This window comes from Balaenoptera musculus, chromosome 9, assembly GCF_009873245.2.
Source record: "Balaenoptera musculus isolate JJ_BM4_2016_0621 chromosome 9, mBalMus1.pri.v3, whole genome shotgun sequence".
NCBI lineage: Eukaryota > Metazoa > Chordata > Mammalia > Artiodactyla > Balaenopteridae > Balaenoptera > Balaenoptera musculus.
In genome coordinates, this window is record NC_045793.1 from 45,787,210 (window position 1) to 45,811,283 (window position 24,074).

Genomic DNA, 24,074 nt, shown 5'->3' on the forward strand with positions numbered 1-24,074 from the left:
ACAAGCGTAATTAATGATGATAATCCAGTGTATTACGTTTGTTTTCCTGTTGCTGGAATTAATTGAAATAATATACATGCAAAGGCCTAGCACAGAGTCAGACATATGGTACAGGATTGCTAAGTATTTAGTCATCTATCTAATATGCATACATCCATTTTCCCATCTGGTGGTAGTGCTATTAAAATATTTTTTAGCAGCCATATAGAGGCATTTTATTTTTTGTTGTTTTTTTAAAGTAGGTGGCATTTATTCTTAAATATTCCAAGTTCAAATTATTGCTGCAGAGATCTATGATACAGAGTTCTAGAATCCCAATTCATTACTGTCTAAGCATTTGACTAGTTTACGATATATATTTTCTCTGAGACAAAGAATTAGCTTTGTCTGTAATCATGCCTATAGTCAGCCCTCTATGTGGAGGTAGGATGGCCCACTATCTGGGTGAGACAGTCCAAAAGATGTTGATCCCACCACTTGGCAGTGAGTCCTGCAACAACTCTCTGATTGTGGTCGAGACCATTGTCAATCTAAGAGACAGACCAGCCACCATTTCTTCGGGTTCTCTGTTGTTGAGTCTGTCTAACAATTTATTTAGACTGTTGTAATATCTACACTTTGAGTGGAATGTCTTCAAGGGCCTTAGGTCTCTGACTTTTGTTCCATTCATACAAAGACCTGAATCTAACCATTGTGAGTGGGGGCAAGAGATGGGAGATGGAACCAATATTTTGTACATCTGCTATTCAGGTACTATGTAAGATCCTTTGCCTGTGTTATCTCATTTAATCCTCATGACAACCTTAAGAGGGAGGTACCATCACCTCCATTTTAGAGGTGAGGAATCAGAAGTCTCATGTGCTTATGTAGCTTGACCAATGTTCTAGTTACTAATTTGAACTCAGGTTTGTCTACTGCAGAACCCATACTCCAAAGTTCTATGCTGACTTGCTTCATGCAGCACTGTTTGTTGTTATTTAATGTTTTGTTAATACTTGTCAACCTATCAATTCATTCTCTACATTTTCATGCAGTAAATTTCTCCTAAATTCTGTGCCAGAAAGACTGATCTTTCTATAAGCTGATGATGCTCCTTTTTATTAGATCATGAGGGTTATTTCACTTCTCAGAGTTTCTTTTTGCTTGACTGGAGAGCCAAATTGAGTGCTCAGTTGTAACAATTCTCATCTCTGATTTCTGGTACTATTATCTCCCCCTTTCTATCTAGAATTTTCTGTCGATCTTTTTCTCTTATTTTAACTTGCCTCTTAAGCTTCCAAATCATTTCTTAAAGTATAAATTATAAAATCATCATAGTATTTTTCAAACATTTAAACAGCTTTACTCATCTTAGAAATCAGCTTAAAAATGTTCAACAAATAGGGAGATACTGGATCCATGTAAGCAATAGCTTTATATCTTGTCTTTTCACGCACAAACGTGTGCACGAGCAGATCCATGTGCACGCACACACACTATTAGTGGGACATGCCCTTTGAGTCTCCTGCCCATGGAGACTTGCATCTGTCTGTCTTGTGTGGCATTGGTTTCACTGACCCTATTCTCTGGTCACCTGATCTGACCAACCACACAGTGTAGCTAAAGGTCATCCATCCAGAGGACACTCCCTCTCACTCCAACTCCCTCGTATTAAAGCTGTTTAAAAGAGGCAATTTCTGAGTATTTGAAGACTTTACAGTAGATCTATGGCCTTGAAATTTAGTTTTGGACATTATCTTGGATGATCTTTAAGTCTTTCAGGCTATAAATTACTACTCTAGCCTGGGGGCTGCGGCTGGAGTGGAGCATGAGCAGGTGAGGTCCTGGTCCTCCCAGACAAGGACAAGTCTGTATAGTAATCATGGTGGTTCTTCATTGTTCAACATTTAACGTTGCCAGCTTCTCTCCCCAGCTTGGGTTTCATACGCAGTCAATGCATAGAGGAGTGTGTGAGTGTGTGTGTGTGTGTGTGTGTGTGTGTGTGTCCTGAAGCATAAAGAGGCAGATGGTTCTGAAGGCTGGCACAAAGTGGGAACTTCCTGCTGAACAGCTCTCCCTCTTGGGGTAATGCCGGCTGCCCAATAAACCTATGTTTTCTGGCACCTAAACCCATTGCCAAGGATCCTTCCTCTGCATAGGCAACCTGCACCTCAAGTAACATGAACAAGCACAAAGGCCTTTGTTTGGCCTGAATGCTGATGACAATTTAGAATTGATGCTTTTTGTTTCTTTGTTTTGGTCCTTGAATTTGGTGCTTTCTGCTAGGAGACCAGTTGCCCTATCAGCTATAAGCAGCACTCCCTCTGTATAGATATCAACTCTATGAGATTCTTTGGGGAATTTAAGAGTTGAGTAGATAATCAGTTCTTGCTCCCAAGAAGCTTGTGAGCCAAACAATTTTTCCAATGCCCAAATCGAAGGGCGTTAGGAAAAAAAAAAACCCTTTGGTGCAGAATTAGGCATGCAATATGATAATTACATTGTAATTTAAAAAATGGTTTACTATTAAATAGATTTAGTTGCAGAGTTGGAAAAATGCTGAAGAAATATTCTCTACTATAGAACAGGGCTTCTGGGCATGGAGGTGTGGTGGAGAATGAGTCGCTGCAGATGGGTGTGTAAGTCTGTATTTCGGGTCCTCAAAAGTTGCAGAATGGACTATCTTGTCCGTTAAGTATTTTACAAAATAGACCTCCGACCAAGAGGGGCCTCGCTGGCTCTCTTCCTTCCCCTTATCTTTTCACTATAATTTTAGGAGGACCTTGCTCAGTAAGTATACCTGTAATTACAGGCATTACAGGGGGTACTCAGGGGAAAGAAAAAGCTTCTTTTTTGAATAAGGAAAAATATCCAAAATAGTATCTAGAAACAAGAATAACCATGAAATGAGCAAAGATCATCTAGGATTATTTGGGCTTCTCTCCAGGATGGTCCTGTTTAGGATACAGGATGGAAAACATTTCTAGAAAGCGTTATCATGGTCCAGTCAGTCCTGACAGCGTGGGTTTTTGTTCCATGGGTGAAGACCCATATCATTACAGACCAGCTCTTGCACATTTTGAGTGGGACCTGGGATTTTGCTGTAATCATTGGTAAATAAGCATTTGCTAACCCCTCTACTGCTGTCGTTTTACAAACCAGTTAAGAATGATGGCTAAACAGATTCTGACAAGAATCAGTTACTCTTCCTATATTCGCATAAAGCTATGAACCTTAGGTTGAATTCACTTCCTTCGTAGATGTTCTTTCACCTTCTGAGGATCCTGAAGTTCCCTGTTGCCCAGTTGTTGGACCTGTGAAACTGAATGGCTAAAGGAGAGTGGGAAAATGGTCATTAGGTTCCTTCTGATTGTGATGATCTATCAAGAACTCACTTTTTATCGCCTGCTATCGTTCAAAGAATGCCATGCATTTCATAATCTCATTTGAATTTGGCAACCTTGGTGTGGACAGGGAAGATTTTACAATTTGCCCTTATTAGGTGAGAAAACTGAGAGAGAGAGGTCAGGAGGTCATCCAGCTCATTGATAGTAAACCTGCTATAAATCAGTTTTTTATTCCAAGTTCAGTGCTATTTCCATTAAGCACATTAGCTCTCAAAATTAGTCGTGCTTTCTGTTCTTTAATGCTTTGATTTTGAATATCTTAAAAATATTTATTCTTTTGATGACAAAGGTAGTTTAGATAATATTAATTACATATCCAGATGAGAAAACTAAGGCATAAGGAAATTTGGGGGCTTACTCAAGGTCATAAAATGAAATTAGAGGCAGAGCCTCAGAGAATTTGGCCTTTTCTACCGCACATTGCGATTGTTGTTTGCCTTTGTGTCCTGCCTCCTCCGGCTTGAAGCACTTGCTGCTACTTGAGATATTGAAGAAATACAGGAAAAGGGGACTTGGGTATCTGACACGGACTGTGATTCAGCAACATCATGGAATTTCCATTTTCTAGTTTCTCTGCCTTGGAGGTTAATGATTTATTCTGTCTTCTACATAGGGCGATTGAGAAGGGGGTTGTATGCTTTTTTACATAAATATTGTCCAAAAAGGGAAAATGCAGGACTGTTACATTTGGCCAGCAACAAAAGAGTTTTTTAGTTTTGTTTATTTTTAAGAGATCACTTTTATCCATCATTTTCTTTTTACTGATAAGGAAAGAGACTAAGAGAGGTGAAAAGACTTGTTAAGCTTACAAACTTTAGCACCAGGACTCAAACCTTCTCATTTTCTGTTCTATTCACTTTTTACTCTATTACAGCTTTTGCATATGTTGGCATGCAAACTATTTGTTATTTAATAATATTTCCTACTGTTTTGTAAGATTTTATGAGACTTCTCCCTCCAAAATTTCTTCCTTCAGTTTCCCATATCTAAAGCTTTTATATCTATAAACGATTTTGTTGTGTAATAGGAAAAAAATTGACTTATAAAGCGTATCCATTCATCCTCCTGATTTCTAGTCGATCACTTAGGAGATTTGAAAATATATTCCTCGCATCCCTATGTTTCTCTTTCTTGTTCTTCCCAAGTTCCAGTTCTGAATGCCTGCCAACCAGGCCCTCCAGCACTCTGCGTTTGCCCTCCTCCCCTCATTTCTAGCTCAAACTGTTATCCTTTGTGTATGTTAGAATGCTTTGCATACTCCAGAATACCCTTAAATCAGCCAACTCAAGTATTAGCCTGAAAACAGCAATTATTTATTGGGTTAAACATTCATATTGAATGATCACGAATGATCATGTTCTAGTTCAGACAGAGAGTAATGTCACAGCTATTCTCTCTATGTCAGACATAGCTGAGGCATATTCACAGCATGGTTTTATAGTATCTCAGTGTGAAACCACTTAAATATTAACCAGTATGTATTGGCAAGTATTGGAAGACACCAAAAGCATAATTATTTTTTTTTAGATTCCATATATATGTGTTAGCATATGGTATTTGCTTTTCTCTTTCTGACTTATTTCACTCTGTATGACAGACTCTAGGTCCATCCATCTCACTACAAATAACTCAGTTTCGTTTCTTTTTATATCTGAGTAATATTCCATTGTATATATGTGCCACATCTTCTTTTTCCATTCATCTGTCAGTGGACACTTAGGTTGCTTCCATATCCTGGCTATTGTAAATAGTGCTGCAATGAACATTGTGGTACATGACTCTTTTTGAATTATGGTTTTCTCAGGATATATGCCCAGTAGTGGGATTGCTGGGTCATATGGTAGTTCTATTCTTAGTTTTTTAAGGAACCTCCATCCCTTTTAAGAAATGTTCCCAGAGCAACTGGCATAAACTAATCAGAGTTTAAGTATTATAGACGATACACTACATAGGTGCTGCTTGTATGGTGTGAAGATTAGAGATCAAAACTTCATTATGTTCTGTATAAAATGCCACTGTAGAATGGAAAACAATAAAACTTCAACTGCTTGTGATTGATATTTATATAGTGTCTTTCTCCCAAGATCTGGACAAGCCATCATTATCTGTCGTTTCTGTGTGGCAGTGAACAATAAGGGTTCAGCATATGTTTGCTGAAAAAAGTCAAGCTTACTAATATTGGTGCCATGATATTTAGAAACTATGTTATTTACACAGCTATAATGTAGCCATTTACTCTGTTCTGCTCTCAAGCCATTGAAACTGAGCTCCCCCAATGACTCTGAGCACGGCTGCAGACACCCCTTACTTAAGGTGCTGGACTTCTTAGATGTACCCTTCTCTCTGCACCCCTCCTCAGACCTTCCCAGCCTGTGATGCAAAATGAATCACATCGAGGGAATTCAAATTTTCCTGGCTGGCCTTGCTACTGAGGAGGTATTACCACCTCCCTGCTCCCCAACGAAGTCTTCCCCAGTTGTTTGGGAGTTCCAAAGGGTGTCTCAGATGGGATCATGAGAAGTCCTTTCATGGTTTTCCTCTGTGAACCCTTTCTTCCCTGATGTCCAAATTGCTTGGAACCCCAGGTACTAGTGCCTCACTCATCCTTGCCCCTGTGGCTGGTGTCCTCTTTAGGAAAATGGCTTTCCCTGGACCGGTATAGATTTCTGTTTCTCCTAAAAGTGCAAACTCTGTGATAGTCCAATGATGTTGTGGTCCCTTGGGTGTCACTGAGCTGAAGTCACGGGTGTTCCGTGCATACACGAGAGGGGTTTCTCTTCTGCATTTTCTCACACCCTGGATATCCTTGTGAAGATACTCCTACAGCCTCTGACTACATTCCTCCTCTCAAATGGGCTCATGCCTGGTGTGTGGGGCGCCCACTGGGGGACACATACTCTTTACAGGTCATTCTCTTTATACTCACCCCTGACTCCAAAGCCTTTTTCAGGCCTTGCAAATCAACTCATGGAAACAGATGTCTCCAGGCTGCCTCCCTACCCCTTTTCCAGATTAACCCAGAGATCTGGAACCAACTAGCAACCCTATAACATATTATCAGCCAAGGCAATGGCTTTGTGACTGTTAGAAGAAACAGTGTGATTCATACTGCAGAGGCTCAGGGGCAGAATGGTGAGCAAGAATTTACAGGCTGTATCAGTGGAAAAGGAAGCACGCTGTTCAGTAGATTGCTTCGAGCTGGTGCAAAAATAAACCAGTATTTACTGAGTTCTTACCATTCACTGGACCATGTACTTAGTATTGATATTTACTAACTTCATACACACAGGTACATATGCACATAATGCATGCACACACATATATATGCACATAAACACATATATGCATGCATTTCGTTGAATTTTTTTTTCAGTCCTACAATGGAGGTCATTTTCTCTGTATGCTAGGACAGGTGACAGGTTCAGAAAGCAGAGGAAGGAAAGGAAGGGAGCCAGTATGTACTGAGTGCTGCTCTGCGCCAGGCATCGTGGAGGTGTAGTGCATGTGTTACCTAACTTAGTCCTCATAGCTATTCCCATTTTGTCGGTACAGATATAAAGACACAGAGAATGTAATTTGTCAATGGCCACAAAGTTAGTAACTGATAAATCTGAGATTCCGACCCTGGTCAGAATCAAGACAAGAGCCGTGGAGACCTCATTTAGCTCTGTACCCACTACCCATTTCCAATTTTTGCCTCCGAGGCCCTAACGTTATTTAACTTCGTCAGAACCAGGGCTCAAAGCCTCTGAATTTGACCATTGCCCATATTTTCTCCATGCAGGTGTTTGATTTGGTGACCAGATGCTATAGTTTAACAGACTTTTTGAAAAGAAATTGAAGTATAGTTGATGTACACTATTATATTATTTTCAGACGTACAGCATAGTGTTTCAGTATTTTTGCAGATCAGCGTAATAGACTTTTGAGGGCTAGCCTGGAAACCTCAGCACTATTAAATATCATTTCTATAGGAAAATGCATGTCACATTCCAATTAAACAACTTACAAATAAACTTTGAATATGTAATAGATATTCAAACATATATATGTAATAAACTTTGAAAATTTGTTAGTTGGCTATACATAGCATTAAATGAGTTAAATTTATTAGAAAAAAAGAGAACTGTCTTCTTCAGCGTCCATCACCCTCTTTCGTGGTCATGTGTGAGGACTTTAGGAGCCAGGATGGAGGCAGCTCAGAGTTGCTGGTAAAAGTCATGTAGGAGGCTCCCTGATATGAGAAGAAAATTCTTGTGGTTTAAACATGAAATAAATAGTAAGATCACAATGATGTATTGAACTTTTAAGTGTACTTCTCATTTAAATGAGTTTTTCCCCTACATCTTGCTGCTCGAAGGGAATCTCCAGTAGAGGAACAATTTAATTTTGAAGCTGAATTAAGTTCAGTAGTCAGACTCAGCAAAGCAGAAAATTTCTCTTTACACATATAGAATTCAAGTAAAGTTGTATTAATTTCAGTTGAAGAAAGCATCTTTTGGCTATTGCCACTGTGACTGATATTGTTTCCATAATTCTCACAATCAACCAGATATTGAGGGTGTTTTTTAATCTGTCTAATTCCACTTAGCATTAGGGACTTGGTTTAGTGGCCCCTTCTTCTGGGAAGTCCTCTCTCATCCCTGCCCACCAGCCAACTGGAAGACGCCCTCCTGTGTGCTCCCACACGGCCCTGCACTAACACCCATCTTGTTCCCAGACCACACGCACTGTAGTGGTCTTTCTGTTCCTCTGGGCCCCCACCAGACTGCAGGCTCCTTGTCGGAGGGGCTGCTTCAGATACACCCCTTCCCTGTGCCCCGTGCAGCGTCTAACCCTCAATAAGCGGTTACTGAATAATCAAATCAGTGAATGGCTAAATGATTCCCATTTTTTTCTAGTTGGGAAAAGCAAAGCTCAAGACAGGATAATTGACTGTGATTGTATAAGTAAGCGATGGAGAAAGTGCCTGCCCAGAAGAAGGCTAAAGACAAAGACACAGCTAGTGTCTGGAGTTATCATAGGCAGAGAGACCAAAGACAGTTCACCCATCAGGGGCCAACTATGGCTGTAATGAGCAACATTGATGGGGTCTCATTAAAGCAAAAAGGGAGAAAGTAAATTTTCTCTGGGAAACACTGAAGAGACACTGAAGAGACACTGAAGAGACAGAGACACTGAAGAGACACTGAAGTATAAGAATGTATAAAGTGTTTGGAAAACTACTTGACCAAAGATGGAAGCTTTTTTATATCTCTATCTCTATCCCTATATCTGTATTTGTATCTGTATCATCTATCTACATGTATATATGTCAAAATGGAAGAGGAAAAGTTGATTTAACAAGAAAATTTCAGTGTACGGTGTGTATGTGGATACAGAAGATATAATGTATGTATGTAATATATAAAAACCTGCTATGCATATTTATGGAAATGTTCTTGGTTTCATGGTGATTTATGATTGACAGTACCCACCTGGCTAGAGCTTACAGCAACAGCACACATTTATTGAGTATGTGTCTGGCACTGAACTAGTTACTGGCGTGGGAGGAGATATAAAAATTAGGACTATTTTATCGTTGATCTTAAGGAGTTACTAGCCAGAGAAAGAGGATTTGACCTGAATACAAATGAAAATAAAGCAGAATGAGGAAAAATACCATAAGTAGAATCCAAAATAATACAATTTTTAACAACATAGAGGCCCAAATGTGGAAGAAACTGTATGCAGTTAGAAAATTTGTTAAAAGATGGTTCTCGAAGCATGGGCAAAATTTCAATTAGGTGAAGGTGGAATGGAGAGAAGGCAGGTAAGGTGAAGTCTGTCGTCTTATGAGTTGTTGTGATTGTTTATTTGAATTACATGGACATATTTAAAATAGACTTACAGATGTTGGCATTGTAACTTATCAGTCCTGGTTCTGGCTGGAAACCAATGGCGCATCTAAGGGTTTAACTCAGGGCCGTTTAATGAAGGTACTCTTTACAGATATGTGGGCAGAGTTAACAGAACCGAAAGGAATAGTAAGGCACCCAGGGACTGGCAATAGCAGGAAGCTGTCACTGCCTGGGCCTGATGGGGCAGGGGGAGGCTGGAGACAGCTCAGAGCTGTGTGAACAGTGGCAGTTCCACCTGTCACTGCTGGAACAATAGTGATCTCGGGATAGGTCATGTCATAAGTACTCCAGCTTCCTTCTCTTTCCACTCTCTGATCTTCTACTGGTGCCTCCAACAGAAACTCAACAGGGAGTGGAGGGCCAGAGTGATGCACAGGCCGTGGGAGTCACCCCCATAGGAGCTGGCAGAGGATAACCAGCGCAGATACATAGTATTTTCTGCGGATTCCAGCTTTAAACTGAAAGTTCATTATAGAACTGTTTGCATCAGAGAACTCAGAAAAATAGCTCCATGTTGGGTATCGTTCAAAGAGATTTTATTACAGAAGCTACCAGAAATAACCTCTTTTAAGTCTACTTTGTATGCTAATGAAGCTATAACATGGTTCTCCAGGGGAAAAATTGTAATTATGCTTCAATAAGTTAGTTTTATTAGGGAAGGGGATATTTTGTTATCCAAGACCCTGCCCCTTCATTTCATCCTGGAACTTTGCAGAGATGGGACTGAGAGAACAAAGCCCTGCAAGGAGACTGTAGCTGGAGACGTTTTCTTGGTTTCAAAGCTCTTTCTTTTCCCTTTAGGCCGGGCGTGGTTTTCTCTTTAGGCAATATAAGAAGTTCCAGATCTCTGTAGTATCTTCCAGTGCTCCTGAGAAGGGATTGAGGAAGGATTTAACTTAGAGAAAGAGTGAGATGGATGCAAGATGAGCTCAGCTGGGTGGACCCACTCTGTCGTGGTTCCTCAGCCCACTGGGAATAAGTGCTTTCATTTGCACATCTCTTTGTTTACTTTTCTTAGTCTCCTCAAGAATCCTTAGTGCATTAAGAGCTGGTTGTTTCTTTAGCAGGGATTTCCTGATAAACAGTTTAAAGGTCCCTTTTTAAAAAAACACTCCACTAAATAAATAAATACATGAATGAATAAATAAAGAAAGAAAATATTAGCTTAATCCTAGTCCAACCAAGAATGCTTTTTTCCACTCAGCTGTTTAAGGCACAGATTCAATGAAATTTAAATCGTTCTGACTCTTATATTCCTCTGATTTAATCAGTGTTGATATTAAATTATATAAGTTTGGATTTTTGTCTTGAAACAGATGTATTTCCCCTTCCCTCTTTCCTTCCTTCCTTCCTCCCTTCCTCCCTCCCTCCCTCCCTCCCTCCCTTCCTTCCTCCCTTCCTTCGATTTTTCTTTTGGAAAATGGAAGCTTGAGTAAGTGTTGCAATAATTAATCTTCATCAACCTTTCATCCCCCCAGTTAGTTCCTAGGGCTGCTGCAACAAATTGCCACAAACTTGGTGGTTTCAAACAATAGGAATTTATTCCCTCACAGTTCTGTTGGCCGGAAGTCCAGAATCAAGGTGTTGGTGGGCCATGCTCCCTCTGATGACTCTAGGGAAGAATCTTTCCTTGACTCTTCCAGCTTCTGGTGACTCCACGTCTCTTGGTTTGGGGGCTGCGTGGCCCCAATCTCTGTCTCAATCTTCACTCTGTGTCCTGTCATCTTCTTATAGGGACAGCAGTCATCAGATTTAGGGGAAACCCTATTCCAGTATGCTCTCACCTTAATCCTTAACTAATTACATCTGCAAGGACCTGTTTCCAAATAAGATCACTGTAATGGGTTGAATAATGTCCCCCCCCCCAAATTCATGTCCACCTGGAACCTCAGGATGTGCCTTTATTTGGAAATAGAGTCTTTGCACATGTAATTAGTTAAATTAACATGAGGTCATACTGGATTAGTGTGGACCTAAATCCAATGACTGGTGTCTTTATAAGAAGGGCAGAGGACCCAGAGAGAAGAAGGCATGTGAAGTAGGAGGAAGAGATTGGAATAATGCAGCCACAAGCCAAGGAACATGAAGGATTGTTGGGGGCCACTAGAAGCTAGGAAGGGAAAAGGAAGGATTCTTCTCAAGTCTGCAGAGAGAGCATGGCCCTGCCAAAACCTAGATTTTGGCATTCGGGAGTCCGGAATTGTGAGAGAATAAATTTCTGCTGTTTTAAACCACCGAGTTTGTGGTCATTTGTTATGTGGTCCTAGGAAACTAACAATCACGCTCCGGTTTTCCAGGTCAGCATGAATTTGCCGGACCCTATTCAATCCACCATACCTCCTTCGCCTACTCCTCTTCTTTGCCAACATTTACTGAGCATATACTCTTGCCAGGCACTGTGCCAAGTGAAAACCTCCCCAAAATAAAATAAACACAGGTCCTGCCTTCCAGGAGCTTCCAGACTAGTGAGGGGGAGAAAAACACCACCTGGAGGATACAATTATGATATACTGCTCCAAGTGCTATGGTACGGTTGAAGGCAGAGTGGTGTGGAAGAATGCAGGGATGCCATTACGTCAGGAGTGTGAGTGCGCGTGCGCAGGCATGCGCAGCACACGTGCATTAGGGAAGACTTCTTGGAATAAGTGACACTGCATGTGGTAAACTAGCCCGTAGTTTATGACCAGGTCTGGCTTTGGAAAAGACCAGGAATGAGAGTTGTAACATATGGAACTTATTTGGGAAGTAATTCTTAGCTATGACTAAGAGCCTGTGCTCAAATGCCTGGGAAAGTTGAAAAGAAAATGTTTGCAAAATAAGTATCTCTTGTTTGCTAAATTGTAGGACTTAGATAACTTTTGGGTACTCATGGACTTCTGTATTTCTGTATTAAAGCTCTGAAGTTTTCTCTTTTTTTAAAAAAAAAAGAAGTGACATTGTAACCAACATCCAAATTGAAATCGGAAGAATGAACCCTCATTTCAGGAAACCAGGAAGCCAGAACAGTGTGTGCATTGTAGGGGTCAGAGAGAGCCACTGGTAGAGGACATGTCCGGGCTTGGCTGGGGTCACACTCTGCTTATGCCGGTTTGGGGGTCTAGTGCAGGTGCCCTAATTCCAAAGCTGTCCTGCTGGTGAAGAGGGAGATCCTGGGCAGCACCTGTAGCTGGGGCAGGGCAGGGGCAGGCAGGGGCTGACAGGCTTAGTCTGAGTGAGGAAAAGGGTGTCTTAGGACATCTTGAGTTATAGGGAAGAAAGGGAGCTGTCCCAGGTAGGAAGAGCAACACTTTGCATTAGCGACTATTCACCCAGCTTAATTCAGAAACACCTTCATATAAATGAGCTTTTTATTTGGCTCTTAGGACTGCTTACTGTGAGGGGAGTTGGCCAGTGTTGTTCTACCTGTTACACAAATGAGGCACTAAAGGAAAGCACAGAGCAAGAACTTGAGTTTATTTTATATTTTATTTTATTTTACATTACTTTGTTCTGTTTTCTAAATTGAAGTTCAAAACTCTTTTCTCTTGGAGATAAGAATTCTTGTTTTCTGAGAAACCATTTCTTTGGGTTCAGTTATAAATTTGATTTATCTGATTATATAAACAACACTGCTATTTAAAGAATGTGACCTAAGACCCTTCAGTGCAGTGGTCCCCAACCTTTTCGTCACCAGGGACCAGTTTCATGGAAGGCAATTTTTCCACCGACGGGGTTGTGGGGGTTGGTTCAGGTGGTAATGTGAGTGAGGGGGAGCGAGGGGGAGCGATGGGGAGCGAGGGGGAGAGAGGGGGAGCGATGGGGAGTGAGGGGGAGTGAGGGGGAGCGAGGGGGAGCGATGGGGAGAGAGGGGGAGGGAGGCGGAGTGATGGGGAGCTAGGGGGAGTGAGGGGGGAGGAGAGGGGGAGAGAAGGGGAGCGGGGGGAGCAGGTGGGAGGGGGGAGAGAGGGGGAGCGGGGGGGAGAGGGGGAGCGAGGGGGAGTGACGGGGGGGGAGAGGGGGGAGAGGGATGGAGGGGGTGGGGAGAGGGGAGGAGAGAGGGGGAGCGGGGGGAGAGGGGGAGCGGGGGGGAGAGGGGGAGAGAGGGGGAGTGGCAGATGAAGCTTTGCTCGCTTGCCCACCGCTCACCTCCTGCTGTGCAGCCCGGTTCCTAACAGGCCCCGGACCTGTACTGGTCCACAGACCGGGGGTTGGGGACCCCTGCTTTTTAGTGCTTTGGTGGAGCAAAGGAGAATCATGGGGAAGCTCATCCCTTCCCTTCCCTGTGAGGATGTGGTATTTTATTTCATGACCGTTATGGTACTGATTGACTCTCTCAGCCCTTCTCCCTGGACTGATAAATCTTTCCTCAGAAGAGAAATTATACACTCATGGCTTGATGGTTCTCAACAGCAGTCCCTCAGTGCTTTTCCTTTAAGCGTCGATTTTTAATCATCATTTCCCTACATTTCTCCTCTAGTATTTTGAAGCAAGGATCATCTTTCTTTCAGAGGAGCTGAGGAATGAACCTGGGCTAAGGAGTTTAATGTACAGCTGCTCTGAAGGACGATGTCTTGTTAACTTCCTGGCTTTCCTGTCTGAGGCTTCCATATTGCAATTTGTTGATTTACTGGAATTTCTGAGACAGAAAATGAGTTTGTATTACTCATGACAAGTTCCATTTATGTGAGCATTTAATTCAGCAGTCAGTGTTTTTAGAAACTGAGGTTATAGAGAATCCCCAAACTGAATCAATTTTTAAAAGATCATTGCACCAGAGGTGACCTTTCTCAGGAGTTATTTCCCAGAACTCTCCATCCAGACTGGCGAATCCCTAAATCTTCTTGGCAGGACCAGCTGCATAATTTGTGCGACCCAGTGCAAAATGAAAACATGGGGCCCCTTGTTCAAAAATTATTAAGAATTTCAAGACGACGACACCAGAGCATTAAATCAAGTGCGGCGGCTGATGAATCCTGGCGGGCTTCCAGGATGATGACCCAGGATGAGAGAGTAGAGTGGAGGGTACACGTGGGGTGGGGTCTGTTAAAGATGCTGAAGGCTGGCCAGAAGGCACAAGCAAAGAATAAGGCAAAAAAAGACAGGAAAATAAAGGGGTGGGGAAAGACAGTCAAAAGGGAAGGAGGAGGAAGAGTGAGTGAAAGATGGTACCAGAGAGAAGGAGAGGCAAAGGGCTAGATGGTCTGGACGCAGTTTGCCACTGATGTTGCCTCGAAGTTGTTGTGCTTGTTTTCTCTTTCCCTAGGATCCTCACACCATCTTCTAACCTGAGCATCACTTTTTCTTCTTGAAGAGTCAGTGCAGAGTTCTGCTTCTCATGCAGACGTTCCTGAATTCCCTGGCTGAGTGTGGGAGAGCAAGATACTTTTAAGGCTTTGCTGATAACTCAGTATTTGCAGTTTGACTTTCAGCTTTGCTAGACCTCTCCTCTTTTCCACCTTCCCACCCTCACACTGTGTTGCATCCTGAGTGCGTGTCTGCTGGAAGGCTTAGTGCGTCTCCAGCCTGGAAGGAGGATTCTGGAAAACAGAGCCTGGACAGAGGTCATTCTTTTTTTTCCATAGCAACCAGAACTTACCTTGGTTATAGTTCCAATCAATTGACTGGAAACTCCATCAGGTCAGGCTGTGTGTCAGGGTTTTTCATTGCTCTGTTTCCAGGGTCTAGCACTGGGCCACGTACTTAGTAGGCATTAAATTATATATCTGTTTAATGCATGAGTAAACACTCCAGATGATTACTGTTGGCTTATTCATATATTTACACTCTAGGCTTTGAGTTATTTCCTGTAGCAGTGACTACAGGCATACCTTGTTTTATTGTGCTTCCCAGATAATGTGTTTTTTACAAATTGAAGGTTTGTGGCAACCCTGCATTGAGCAAGTCTATCAGTGCCATTTTTCCTACAGCATTTGCTCACTTTGTGTCTCTGTCACATTTTGGTAATTCTCAAAATATTTCACATTTTTCATTATTTTTACATTTGGTATGGTGATCTGTGATCAGTGATCTTTGATGTTACTACTATAAATCACTGAAGGCCCAGATGATGGTTAGCATTTTTTAGCAATAAGTATTTTTTAGTTAAGGCATGTACGTTGTTTTTTAGACATAATGCTCCTGTACATTTAACAGACTACAGTATAGGGTAAACATAACTTTTATATACACTGGGAAACCAAAAAATTCAGTCTTGCTTTATTGTAACATTCGCTTTATTGCAGTGGTCTAGAACCAAACCTGCAATATCTCAGAGGTATGCCTGTGTATTTTATTTCTCTCCAAATTCCCAGTGAAGGAATGTATGAATGATTCACTCACTGATAAGGGCCACCATAATATGAGAGGGAAATAGCCCAACTGTGTGGAAGAAATGCATTTTCCTCATTGTGGGTGAAAGTATTGCCCCAGAGATACAGCAAGGCGGAAGGTGGTGTTGGGGTGGGGAAGTGCTTCTAAAACAGTGATTCTCACCCTTGCTGCACACTGGGATCACCTAGGGAGTGTGTGAGATCCTCAGTGCCCAGGCCGCACCCCAGAAGGCTTAAATAAGAAGCTCAGGCATCAGGATTGTTTAAGGTAATTCAAACATGAAGTCAGATTTGGGACCCACTGGTGTTGACAATGACTCTGATCTCTCCCAGGGAGAGGTAGGCTAAAGCTTCCTCTGATCAGGGTGTCGTAAAGTTTGGCTGACAACACACGCGAAACGCTGTTACAATGCCTGGTGTTCACTAACCCACCTGCGTATTGTTTATTTTACTGAATGTATACCAGGGGTCCTTTTATGGATACTCTCCTTTTCCTCTTGCTTTGTTCTATAGATGTTATCTCCTTGCTACAGATAAAACAACAAAGCTCAGAAAGGTTTGCCCAAGGTTTCCCAGCTGGGTGGTGCCCCAGATCTGTCTATTCCAAAGTCACTGGTCTTTCTAAGACAAATACTGCCTTTCAAAAGTTGGTAATCCTCAATTAATGTTTTTACAGAGGGTTTCAGGTAACTTAGTTTTTAAAGCCTTGTGTATGCCCTGAATACCTTCTTCACCTACATTTGGTTGGGTTGGCCACTTACTGGAGATTCATCTGCTCGTTGAAGGTTAGTTTACAAAGGATAAGCAGGACTCTTCTTATTCTTTCTTTACAATGTCCTGTATAGTTCGGTCACTCATTCTATGTAGTTTAGTCACTAATTTCTAAAATGACTTTCTGTATGGTTTGGTCACTTAATTCCTGCCAGTGTTATTATTTCTTTAGAACTGACTATAGCCAGCTGGGATGGCCATGTGCTTGTGGCTGCAGGTTGCCTAAAAGGAGCAGGCAAAAAAAAAAAAAAAAAGGAGCAGGCAAAAATAGAAAGACAAAAGTGGAAAAGAAATGCTGGAATACAAGCGATGGTAGTGTACCTGAGAGATGAGGTGGGAGAGAAGGAAGAGGTCAGGGCGTGAGGTGTGTGGAGAATGAAGTTTGCCACCTGGAGTAACTCAGAGGTTCTTGGCACCTTTGCCAAGAGTTACTCTTTTTTTTTTCCTGCTTAGTTGGTTTTACAAGCAAAATATGTAAGGTGTTGGAATTATAAATCCCAGGGATTCCTGGTGTTTACATTAACTCTCATGTTTAGTGAAAAGGATAAGGAGGCATTTGCATCACTCTTTGGGATGTGAAAGTTCTGTATAGCAGTAGCAGTGTTCTTCCCTGTAAACTATGGCACTTTTTTTTTTTTTTAAGATTTTTTGATGTGGACCATTTTTAAAGTCTTTTATTGAATTTGTTAAAATATTGCTTCTATTTTATGTTTTGGTTTTTTGGCCCCGAGGCATGTGGGAATCTTAGTTCCCCGACCAGGGATCAAACCCACACCCCCTGCATTGGAAGGCAAAGTCTTAACCACTGGACCACCAGGAAAGTCCCAACCATGGCACTTTTTGATTCTCATTTCACTTTTTCAGGAGCACTTGTTTCACTTTCTAATAATGACAAAATCTTTTGGGTTATCAGCCGTGATAGTAAAGGGAATTCACATTTCAATGCATTTGCTTTTGTGCCAGATTTTCTGTGTGTGTTAAGGAGTCATCCATCAACTGGTCTTAAGTAAAGGCTCTTTTTGTATCTCTCTCCTGGGTTATTCCTCCCCAACCCCATTCCTGTCTTATTTCCTTCCTCTTTCACAGAAGCTTTCATGAGACTCTTTTTGATCATTCATTGTTTTGGGAAATTTGAGTTCACTAAGGAGTGTGCAGGCATTAGAATGTTCATCGTCCCTATCTCTGAGTCTGTGTAATGAGGAGCAATTGGGAGATGTTTCTGTCATTGCTTAGCCCCGGGGCAATTTGTTCTCTGACTTAAAGGGTGTGACAAGGACAGTTACATGAAGAGGGGGATGGGCTTAGACTATTTTAATTGCTGTTCTAGTACATGTCAGTATGACATGATCTACAAAAGGAAATTTCTCTAAAGAATTTAACCCTATGCCAGTCACGTTTTGTCATTCAGGAGAGGTACGAAGCAATGTGGATTTCCAGTTTCTCACGTGGTAGATTTTATGTAAAAATTTTGGGGGGGATGGGGCCATACGTGGAGAGACGAAGTAACTGGTTTGTCTGAATATGCCCCAAATTTATGCAAATTTCTCAAAGTTCATGTTTCAAAAAATTTCTTATGAATTATTTCTTTTTCTATTTTACTTTTTTATTTCCAACTTTTGATTTTGAATTTTTTCCAAACATAAAGGAAAGTTAAAAGAGTAATGTAATGAACACCCTTACACCTACCACCTAGATTCAACAATTATTATAGTGAGTTGGATCTTGACTCCAATTAGGCAATTTTTGTGTGTGTGTTATTCACAGGCCCCTTTCAAAATCTGTTGGTTTTGGCTTGTCACTAAGAATTTTCCAAACTAAGAGGGACCCATTGACTTCTGCCTGTATGCAAGAAAAAAAAAAAAAAAGCATAGAACCTTCTATAATAATATCTTTAATGACAGGAAGTTGTTACACCTATTGGTTCCAATTAAGTATTCTTAGTTTTTTGAATTTTGTTTATCTTTATCCTTTCACCTTCTTTTATATAGACTGCCGAGAGTAGACTGTTATGCCTAGCTGAAAAGAGAGGTTGACATTAAATTCCTGGTTTGTATCTGACAATCAGATGAATATCATAGAGAACTGTTTTTCATTCTTTTGAATTCATACTGATGTGCTTGTTGAGAGAAATGTCTGAACAGCAGGAACCTCACTGGGACTTCTGCTGACAGCCACCTGTGACTAAATGGCTGCCAGATCTGGGGGCAAGTTGAGAGCCCTTCCCTGGGTTGCCTTTGGTTCCTTGGCAGAGACGCTTAATCTCCACATAACTCTGTTTGGATGTTTGCACATGGAAAGAACAATGCTCTACTCTGCACTTCAGGTAGAACATCAGACCCGATAGTGAGTGAATTGTGTTGTGCAGCTTAGAAGAGGGTTATCTAAGGTAATCTAATAGGCTATTTTTAAGGCACTGACGAATGGTATGATAGATTGGAGAATGGCTGTTTGAGTAGAGCACCTGGAACAAAGTCTCACACGTGAAATGTGCTCAGAAAAGGTTCTATTCCCACTTGCCAGGCATCAAGTTCATCTGTAAGATATGGAACTTTCTTTTTTCTATCTCATATTTAACTTCCAGATATAACACTTTCTAAATTGCTTCAATGTCATGAAAAGATATAATATATGCAGGTAACACTTTCCCAGTTATCTCCTCTTTTCTTTTATGTGTTTTGACACATACAACTGTATGTATTGCTATATAAGTATCATCTCCTTAAGCTAAGAAAGTAAGCATGGCTGTCTAGAAAAAGTGCTTGTAGGCAGACATAAGTTTTAAAACTAAAGCAGTGATTAAAATTTTGTCATTTGAGGTAGTGGGGAAACTGTAGATCATGGTTTGCAAGGTCTTTATTCTTGAGTAAAAATTTTATTGATCAAAATCCAGAGAGAAAACTTGCTTTAGACTGATGGATCTATTGGAACATTTGAGCAAAGATTTTTTTGTTAGCAAAGAATTTTATAATTAAAATATATGAAATGGGCTAAAGACAAGTGATATGCTATAATGTTAAATTTACTTAGAACTTGGTCTACCAAATCTCAATTATCTATAAATTCATAAGTATATAAATGCACAAAAGCAGAACTTAAGATTTAAATTTTTTTTGCTATACTTTTACACAGTTGATATTATAATGCCAATAGTCTTGGCTGTAGTGTAACATAACTTTCTATTATAGGGTTGAGATGCTAGATGAGGACAAAGTGGTGTATAGTTGCAAAAATAACTTAAAACTCAGTATTTTGGGCATTTAGTGGTTTTATAGAGTAAGAGAAAAGACTTTAAGAATTAAAGTCTTAAGGGTCAAGTGGCAGGTAGAATAATGACCCCGCCCTCCACCCCCCCCCCCCCCCCCCCAACTAAAGTTGTCCACATCCTGACCCTTGAAATCTGTGAATATGTTACCTTTGGTGGCAAAAAGGACTTTGTAGGTGTGATTAAGTTAAGCATCTTGAGCTGGGAAGATTATTCTGGATTACCCGGGTGAGCTCAATGTAGTTGTAAGGCTACTCATAAGAGGGGGGCAGGAGTGCCAGAGATCAAGAGAGACTGAAAATGCCACACTGGCTGGCTTTAAGAGGAAGGAAGGGGCCATAAGCCATGGAACGCAGGTGGTCTAGAAGATAGAAAAGGCAAGGAAATAGAGCCACCAGAAGGAACTCAACACTGCTGATGTCTTGTTTTTAGCCCAGTGAAACCCATTTTAGATTTCTGACCTCCAGAACTGCAATATACGATTTGTGTTGTTTTAAGCCACTGAGTTTAGTCAGGAAGCAGGTTGGTCATAGGTATAAATGTGTTTTTGATCAAGAAGGTGAAACCAGTTTGTGGCTCATTTCCTAGAGTAGTAAACCAAAGATCTTATAAAATATAGAAAAAAATTGGTAATCCTGCTACCCAGGATTTACTGAAGCCCTTGGAATTCATCAGTTAGGAGGTGTTAGGCAAATTCAAAGTACTTTTATCAAGATTGGTCATCATAATTATATTAGTAGGTGGAAATTAAGCCATAATTTAAATCATTCTGCATAGGATAAAGCTTTAATTTCTATATTTCTTAAAATTAAATATTATTTCTAAAAAATAATGACTTCCTGGGCTTCCCTGGTGGCGCAGTGGTTGAGAATCTGCCTGCTAATGCAGGGGACACGGGTTCGAGCCCTGGTCTGGGAAGATCCCACATGCCGCGGAGGAACTGGGCCCGTGAGCCACAACTACTGAGCCTGCGCGTCTGGAGCCTGTGCCCCGCAACGGGAGGGGCCGCGATAGTGAAAGGCCCGCGCACCGCGATGAAGAGCGGTCCCCGCACCGCGACGAAGAGTGGCCCCCACTTGCCGCAACTAGAGAAAGCCCTCGCACGAACCGAAGACCCAGCACAGCCAAAAATAATAAATAAATAAATAAAAATTAAAAAAGTAGCTATAAAATTTAAAAAAAAAAAAAAAAAAAAAAATAATGACTTCCTGAAATCTTAATCCCCGATACTTATGGACTCACTTTTTATTTGTGACTCACCTGAAACCTTGTGATGAAGTGGATCTGCACAGCTTTATGCTGGGGTACCAGCAGAATGCTAGATTGAATTGCTAGAAGAAGCCAGCATCTGGCTGGAAGGCTCATCATTTGCAGAGCAGAGGAGAGCTGACAGCCGCAGGGTGCCTCCTTCCTGAAGTCTGAGCAAGTGTGAAGAAGGCTACTTTTTGCTAAAGGAGCTCTTTCCTGGAACACTTACGTAGGCCTCTATCTCCCCATGGTGATTTATATGTTATTTCTCCCCTACTGTCAGGGTAAGATGAGTATTTTGAGGTCTTATGGTCTGAGAAGGTTGGTCCTATCTGTCACCTGTCAAGAAGATGGAGACCAGCGTCTACTATAGCTGTTGACCTGTAGCAAAATAACCGTACTTGAGTCCAAACAATCCTGCTGCTTCTGTTTCTCCTGTCTAGGACTTGGAGTAATAATTATGTATTTTTCTAGGAATTTTCACATGGAGATCTCAAAGCAAAGCCTGCAAATATGGATAATCCACCATCCTTCTACCTCATCTGAAAGGGCTTAGCTCAATCCTTCAGCCCCAGGGTTTAGACGTCTTACTCTGGCTCATCCTTTGCTCTGAACCACCTGGCCTTCTTAGCAAGCACACACTTCTTTCATTCTGACCCAGCTTCCCAAAAAGACCAATTTGGTCTGCCTGAATGTCAGCTTACTGCTTCCTAATTTGACACTCATCTTCCAAACATCTGTACTCAATTTAAGAGTCTTCTGGAACGTACATTCTCTAAGTGCCCATCAGTTAACGTAATAACTTCGTGAGGTTTGGAGGGCAGAATTGGCTACTCCTGTGCCCAGCTTCCATCTGTAGGAGATCAGACATGGGGCATTGCCACAGAGAGAAGGCCGCAACGCATGTTGAAGATATCCGGGCAGGGTCATGTGGTGGTTAAGAGTACGAACTTTGGAATTGGACAGGCTGGGTTTGAACCCTGGCTTTGTAAATACCAGCTCTGTAGTCTCAGGCAGTTGAATTAACTTCTCTACATCTCAGTGTCTTCATCTCTAAAGTGGGGATGATGATGATTCTACCTCACTGAGCTCTAGGGAGAATTAAAGGGGAAAATACCAGGAAAGATTCAACCCAAGGACTGGCCCATAGTAAGCAGGCAATTTGGATCATTGTTGTTGTAAGTCAGGATTGAGTCTTTATCACTGTTATTGTTCTAACTTTATGTTAAGTGAGTTTATATTGGGTTTATTTATTAACTTATTTAGTAGCTGTTAAGCAACTATTGTGTTTAACCCATTGGGGCCCCAGGGGTTGATTAGACAGACAAGTTCCTTGCTCTCAAGGCAGTCATGTTTTAGTGTATAGACAGAAAATCAACACATGAAGCAAATGAGACAAAATCAGATTGGGCTAAGTGTTATGATGGAAGTAAATAGTGTGATATGATAGAGAGCAACTAGGGTCAGATGCAGTTTTTACACGTCCATGGGGAAAGGGTAATCAAGGTAGTGATCTGGGGTAGGCACATTCTAGGCAGAGCTACAGTAAAATGCAAAGCCCCTGAGATGGAAAAGAACTTGGAATTTTCTGACAATAGAAAGAAGGCTAATGAATCTAGAGCAGTGGTTCTCAAATTCTGTTTTTCTGAATCATTTGGAGGGCTTGTCGAAACACAACTTTCTGGGCCTCAAACCCAGAGTCTGTGATTCAGCAGATCTGAAATGGGGTCTGAGAATCTGATTTTCTAAAAAGGTCTCAGGTAATGTTGATGCTGCTGATTTTGGGACCACACCTTGGCTGGTGAGTGGTAGATGATGCTAAAGAGGAAGGTAGAGGCCAGGACATGAGGGCCATGGGCCCATGAGAAGGGATTTGCTTGTTATTCCAAGTACAAAGGGAAGCCTTTGATAAGTGTTAATCTGGGGCATGATACAATTTGATATGTTTTCATAGCTTCACTCTGCTTTGAGGGAGACTGGTTAGGAGGCTACCAGACTTGTCCCTATGAGGGACTGTAGTGACATGGTCCAGATGGTGGCAGAGGGGTGCACAGGTTCAACAAGCACTTTGGAGGTAGACCCTCCAGTGGTTGCTGGTAGTTTGGATATGGCTAGAGGAAAAGGTACTAAGTAAGGATGACTTAGTCAATGTTGAATATTTAATGGAGACCCCATATCTGCTTAGATATGTTCATCTTTCATTCTTTTACATACTTATTATGAATTTAATTATCACTGACCGTGAATCTTTTATTAATTCTGAGATTAAGGGCCCAATAGCATTCTTCTTATGCTCCACTGTAATAAACATTCCACCTTCTGGACTGGTGCTTTGGCCCTTTCATTTATCATTTGTTCAACAAATGTTTGAATTGGTTGTTGAATGAATAAATTTCTTCTTCCCTAAACTAGATTGCATACAGAGATCCCATAATTTTTCACCTACCGCAGGAACGTGCAGTTACATATTATGTGATTTCCCAGGTTGTATGTTAATTCTTTACATGCTAAAATGTTACTTTCCTTTGGAGGAAACCTGCTTATAGCCCATATATATCTCCCTGCCTTCTTACACAGTGTTCTAAGCAGAACTGAGTATTCTCTTGATGGCTCATGGCCTGATGATGGACATTGTCTATTGGAATAAGCTCTACAGACTTGTGGCTTTACAAGCAGATGGAGATGCTATGGGAGGTGAGACCGGCTGCATCAGTCTCAGCTGTGATGCTCTTTTGGTTGGTCACCTCTGGGTCAAACACGGACGAGAGTGTAAGTCAGTGATGTGGTTCTTAGCACATCTGGTTTTCAATAACGGTAATTATTGACCCAGCAGCCTAAATAAGGAAATAGAAGTGAAATGACATCTGTAAATAGTGGAACTATTCCTTATAATAAACTGTGAGGTGTAGGTACAGCTCCATTTTACAGATGAGGAAGTTATGTGCTTGTCTTAGTTCAGGCTGCTGTAATGAAGTACTATAGACTGAGTAGCTTATGAACGACAAAAATTTATTTCTTGCCCTTCTGGAGTCTGGAAGTCTGAGACCAGGGTACCCGCATGGTTGGGTTCTGACGAAAACCCTCTTCTGGGATGCATATTACCAGCTTCTCATCGTGGCCTCACATGGTGGGCAGCAGAGAGAGTGAACTCACTCTCTGGCCTCTTCTTATAAGGGCGCCCTCAGGACCTAATTACCTT

The 24,074-nt window shown here is 41.4% G+C and overlaps 1 protein-coding gene across 6 annotated transcripts in view; it reads left to right on the plus strand.

Moving 5' to 3' along the window:
- Positions 1-24,074, plus strand: part of PDE1C (phosphodiesterase 1C) — a 529,341-nt gene that overhangs the window by 282,865 nt on the left and 222,402 nt on the right. The gene's annotated exons all lie outside the window — the stretch shown is intronic.